Here is a 6393-nt window from a genome sequence, read left to right as displayed (position 1 = left end):
ACTGCACACAGTGTCCATTCGGTGATCTGCTACTAGTGAGGTTTCCAAACTGTCAATTTTGATAGTTTGGACACTTTAGGGCAAACATTGTGGGGCCTCTATAGATTTTTTTTACACTATGTTAACGTCCATTTACCCTTGTACCTAGGAAAAAGACAATCATAATTCTGTGGGGTTTGAATCAGGTATCCAACTTGGGAAATTTTACCTGTACGATAGCCAGACGAGGTGAGTGGTAGTCTAACTTTCTTTTAGAATGCTTTAACATTATAGAACTACGTGCATTGCCATAGAAATTGTGATTAGTTAATTCAATTGATTGCACTATATATGTGAATTATATGTTATCTTTTATTGGAATTGAATTGTATATGTGATTTTGACTGTGTGACGGAATCTGGTGTGGCCATGGTGGATTCCGATATTGTGATCACTGTGTGGATGATTACATTTTGTATTGGGTGCACATTAGAGTTAGCTATGGCTATGGATGTACAGTGTGACTGGTGATAATTACGATGCCATGTATGTCATGGCCATACTTGAAAATGGGTGCACAGTGTGGCTGATGGTATCTTCTAGTACTGCGTACCCATACTAAATTGTATTATGCTAGATAGGCCTGGACATGGATGCGATGTGGCGAATGGTGATTCCGGTGTCGTATTCTATACTACTTGTATCTTTATGGAAGGCATATAGCATATTGTTGCTAGGTTTCATTCCCTATGCTACGATCTCTTACCAACCAATGATAAGGTGTTGGATAACCCAAATGTGGTATGTTCGATGAACCCTTCCATAATACCACTTTCGTAGTACAATGTGATTGGTGGCAGAGGCGAAAACTAATCCAGCATGGCCGATAGTATTCCGATGTCGTGACTTCCAGGAGGGGGTTATCAGGGTTTTTTGGGTGACTAATGGTTGCATTCTAGGACCAGTAGGTTCCTAATCATGACATGTTTGTATCACTGGATAATCGATGTGTAATTTCTAGGACTAGGTGTACAACCTAATGCGTCGTAATAACATGAACCTGACTTAGTTAAATATTAGGTGGTTAAAGTAAAAAAGAATTACATAATTCTTGCATTATGGCCTATGTGTGTGTGCTTGCATGAACCCCGTCCCTCGCTGAGCTAGTTGGAGCTCAGACCACGTGGGTATTGTTTTTTAAATGATGATGCAAATACCGTCGTGCTGTTGGGCAGTGGGACATCCTATTTGATGGCTAAGTATGACTGTGATTGGTGGACACTAGACCTCGATAAGCACGATCCTGATTGTGCTTGCGATACTTGTGCGTATACCTTATCCAAAGCCAATGTCATCTTCTTCGGTGCCATATTTTTTGGATAATATTTATTGCATTATTATACTTGTGTTTTGGTAACTGTGGTGATGAATAACTCATGTTATGTAATATATTTAACATTAGTTGTTCCCCAACAGATTTATATGATTCTTCTTATATTTGTACTTTGATTCCGCTGCTATGATTTATACGGTTCAGGTATGTTGTAATTGTGATTGTTAAGGTACTGTTATAGAGATCCTTGGTAGAGATATAGGACGGGTAAGCATTCTATTCACATTGCTAGTATTCCAGCAGAAGCGAGGTGTGACATTCAACGTCCTTTCTCCCTTTTATTTTATTTTTTTAATCTAAAAAGATGCAACTAGGCTAAATGTTGTAACCAGCACCAAACGCAAGCCCCTAAAATGATCGTCCCTCTACGAAATGAAAATCCTAACCTAGTTGATGCCTCTATGGACGCTTCCAATGACTCTCTCGTTGGTGTAGGGGCCACGTGGTTTGGAAGCCACCTCTTGCCTTTTTTTTTTTTTTTTTTTCATATATAAAGAAGCAGAGGAAAAGATTTCCACAATACTAATATGCGGATCACACCCTTTCATATTTCATTGTTCATCCTAAACAATGAAATATCTAAAATAGAAACCCCCGCCCTTCCCACTTTTAGAATATTTGAAAGGGAACCCTTATAAGCCTGCATAAAAAAGTGGGCAACGGAGGGAACCCTATGAAAAAAAAAAAAATCAATTTTGGTTTTAGTCCCGGTTTTCAGGTTTAAAAATTAGGAAAAATTACTCAGATGAGTAAGATCTGCTAGATAAAAAAAAATTAATTACAAAATAAGTAGGTTTAAAATATATTTTACTTTCATTAATTTTGATTTTGAAAATATTTGCTTAATCTCCAAAAGATAGTTATTGCTTACCAATTCCAAGAAAAAACAAAACCGAACTTTCTCAAATATCCTCAACAGTTTTGCCTCCATGTTTCAATTCCTTTATTTTTAATCACGTGTGGTATCCACCACCACCACTTCTTCCTCTCCTCCTTTCTTCTTTCTCCGGATAAGGCAGCACCATCTTCTGCTGCTGCAACCCTATAATTCCACCCTTACCTGCAACACCCCATCCTCTTTCTCCCTCTCTCACTCTCCCCTCCCCTACAACCCCCGCCCCCTCCCTTGCTTCCTTGCCCTCTCCCATCACTCCCATTAATTTCATTGATCAGTTGTGTGGTGGACCGCGGCCAGTTTCTTGCAACGTTTCTTTTTAGGACTTCTTACATGTTCTTATCAAATAAATAATAGTAACAGAGAATTTCAATTTCATGGTTGGAAGGTTCCTTATATATATATCAGAGTCAAGGCCACATAAACGGTTAAACCCAACAAGAAAAGTGACCCGCGAAATTTCAGTAATCTGGAATGTTCCCTTGTCTGGAATAGATTATGGCTCTCTCTCTCTCTCTCTCTCTCTCTCTCTAAAGGAAAGAGGGTTCTTTTGTGTGTGTGGAATGGAATCCTACCATACTAATTACCATGCAGTAAAGTGTTACTACAAGATGAATTTTAACTTCAAAAATATTTCCAGGCTGAAGGGGTGACGAGGGAGTGCAGCGAAGTAGGAGATGGGGCGGGGGTTGATGAAAGCACGGTGGGGTAGGGTTGCAAGGGAGGGGAGAGTGAGAGCGGAAGGGGGAGGGGTCGTAGTAGGTTGAGGTGGAGTTGTAGCAAGGTTGTTGGGTCAATCAGAGTGAGTCCGGTGAATCTTCACATTAGTGAAGTGAGAATATCAATTCCTTTACGCTAGAATGTTGATATGTCTTTATCTTTAACCGAATGGAGTAAAACACTTAATCCAATCTTTTAAATATTCTCAAGATTTAAATAAATAAAAAGTAAATAATCCCAACAAAAAAAAAAAAAAGGAAGGTGTGTACTCTTTTCATTCCACTAGCAATTTTGTTCCTATTATAACACTTAAGGCTATGTTTGGTGGTCATTCGAAAGAGTGTTTCTGATGTTTTTCATTTTACGGGAACAAGAAAACATAATCTTTTGTTTGGTGATCATGATTTGTTTTTTTCGTTTTTTCGAAACAAATCGGATAAAAGAAACGCCAGTAACGAGAAATGTTGGAACATGAACCATGTTCCAGTATTTGAGTTTCATTCCAAAATGAAATTTTGACATAGAAATGGAAAATTCTGATTTTGCTACGAAACGTGGTTTCTAGAATAGAATGACTACTAAGAGATAATATTATTATTATTATTTACTCTCTCTCTCTCTCTTCTTGTTGTTCAATGCTCTCTCATTTTTGTTACTTACATTCTAACATAAGTAAATTGGGAGTGAATTGGATTTATAGGAATATTCACCGGATTCGAGGTCAGAAGAAAGACGAAGAGGGAAGTGAAGGAGGGGTGGTGGTGGTGATGGATCCCACACATGTGATTGAAAATAAAGGAATTGAATAAAAAATAAAAAAATAAAAAAAAAACATGGAGAGAGAAGAAAAGTTGGGTATTTTAGGAAGTTACATTTTAAATTTTTCTTGAAACTAAAGAGCAATGATTGAGGTGGAGATTAAGTGAATCTTTTCTAAATCAAAACTAATGAATGAAAAATAAACTTATATTATAAATGATCTTCTTATCTAGTGGATCTAAGAAATTTCTCCTAAAAATTATTCCAAATGTTGACTCATGGTTTTGTAGGTTTAAGCGGACCGTACAATCATCAATGGATGTCAAAATCTGCCAATCTATTAATTAATTAGTTGATAATGCTCTCTAATCTCCACTATTTTCCGTACTCTATAAACATTATCAGACCTTGACCGAGTCTGAACTCGGTCCTTTTCCTAATCCTAGTGCCTATTTTTGTTGAGACAGAATTGACTGTACTTAACCACCCAGCCCGTGGTAGGCCAAGTGAGTTATTGCTATAGATAGACGAGAAAAAAGACTAATGCTCAACTGTTTTTTTTTTAAATACAACATGCGCAATTACTCTACTACAAACCTGTTGGATTTGGACAGTTGGACTATGACAACCCAACTTGCCATTTGCCATTTGCCATTTGCCAAGTGATATTCCCTTATATTTAAAATCATAATAATAATAACAATAATAAATTACATCTAAGTTGTCAGGAACGGTGGGGACAGATCTGGACCATCCATGATTGTGGGTTTTGAATGCCAAAGGTAGATCCCACACCCCAGATGTGCTATCGAAATCCATAGCACAACTCAAAAGTATTTCCCAAGCATATTACGTTTGGATCCAGGATATGGATTTTTTTTTTTTGATAGAATTTTAGATTTGGATTTGATTCTAGATTTCATAAATCCATTATTGAGGTGGAAATGCATGGTATGATGCATCAATGAATGCCTTCAATTAATGGTGGGGGTGGGGGTGGGAAGGGAATGTGAAAGTGACAATATATGAAGAACAAATGTTCATTTTCATTCAAATGTTCATTTACTATGTTTGGTATGCATCGTTATCCTAAAATGCGTATTTTCATTCTTAAATGCGGAATGCATTGTCGACTGAGAATGAGAACATTATTCAAATACATGTTTAGCTAAAATACATTCTTGATGGCATAGATTTTTTTTTTTTTTTTTTTCTTTTTGGTAAATTATGGCATAGTTGGATATAGGGATATTGATGGCACAGTTGGATATATTCAGTATGGGGTATGATATGGTATGGGATATTTTGGCACACTTAATTGTTCAAGAGGATTTGGCCTTGTTTCTAGCACTGGAACGTCAACTAGATGATCACCGGGAGGAAGGATGTCGCCCGTCTTTAGTCGTGTCGGCGACAGCCTCTAAGGGCAGCCACTAGTGTCTTGATCCCTTCTTAAAACCCTAATGGGGTTCTTTTTGGGGGGGTAAGAGGGTAAGAATGGGCCATGTTTCCTTTAGTAGCAAGGAAGAAGGGGAGGGAATAACTGACTCCTTTTTATTTATTTAAATTTATTTTATTTATTTATTATTTATTTTTATAAGAACAGATTACACTCATATCATCTGCAACAACATTAATAGAAAGACAAGGATCGAAATTGGGTCAAACTATCCTATCCATAATAGATAGCGATCAAAATCGTCTACGACACCATTTCTTGGCAGAGTCTGGCGGAGGCTCCTTGTGATGCTGACATGTGGCCGATGCCACATGTACAATGGATCATCACTTATACCTGTCTAAAATTTGGTTTTGAAAACTCCGGGTCGAGCAAAACCCCAAAACGGTAGAGTTCTTCGATTATTCACCTCTTCTTCTTCTTCTCCATCCTTTCTCTCTTCTATGTTCGTACGAAGTAAACTCTCGCATCTTCTGCTGAGTGATCTTCTCTTTTGATTCTTCATTTCTATTCTTTCCCTTTTGTTTGAAGTTTTTCAGGAACTTTGATCTTAACAACAAGGGTTTTTTTTTTTCTTTTTATTCCTTTTTAATTACTTTCTTGGGTGATTTGTTTCATTTACTGAGGGAAAAATCGAAGGTTTTAATGATGATAACAAGCTTCCTCTTCTGAAATCAAGTTGAGGACAAATGCTGATGTAATTGAACCGAATTCTCAAAATCGCCCTGAGTAATCTGATTTTCCCCTGCATTTCCAATTACCGTAATAACTATAAAAATTTCTTATTTTTAGCTTCATATTTGATTACAATGGTCTATGATAGATGAGGATGAGGCAATATTAGCCTTATATCCAACACTTGATCTGAGGGATTTGTTTCCAAGTGATTGTGTTGCTGCCGAAAATCCGTATGAGTTGATCCTGCACAAGCACAGACGGCAGAGGCCCGGAGCTTTGTCCGGGGTTAGTCCTCCGACGCTCAAGTTAGGGATCGGCCACATAGTTTTTGTTATGGGAGTAATGGTGTGGGTCGTAATGCTTACCTCCTTCCTTCTTCTCGGACCCTCTTATATAGCTTTTAGGGTTTAGGGTTTCCCTTTCCCTTGGAGGAGTCTACCTCGGGTCCACCTCCTTTCCTTTTAGAGTTCTACTCGGATACGTCCTATCCCCTTCGTGGGGATATTCTCT

General features: G+C 37.7%; 1 non-coding gene across 1 annotated transcript; it reads left to right on the top strand.

Annotated features, from left to right (window-relative positions):
* The first annotated feature begins 6025 nt into the window (after positions 1–6025).
* Positions 6026–6115, top strand: LOC122082964. Its single transcript, XR_006141498.1, has one exon. It is a non-coding gene; the product is annotated as a small nucleolar RNA snoR31 (small nucleolar RNA).
* Positions 6116–6393: the final 278 nt, after the last annotated feature.

The sequence above is a fragment of the Macadamia integrifolia genome, chromosome 6, assembly GCF_013358625.1.
Source record: "Macadamia integrifolia cultivar HAES 741 chromosome 6, SCU_Mint_v3, whole genome shotgun sequence".
Taxonomy (NCBI): Eukaryota; Viridiplantae; Streptophyta; class Magnoliopsida; order Proteales; family Proteaceae; genus Macadamia; species Macadamia integrifolia.
The sequence above is the reverse complement of the archived record's forward strand: the minus strand, read 5'-3'. Positions and strand labels throughout refer to the sequence as shown.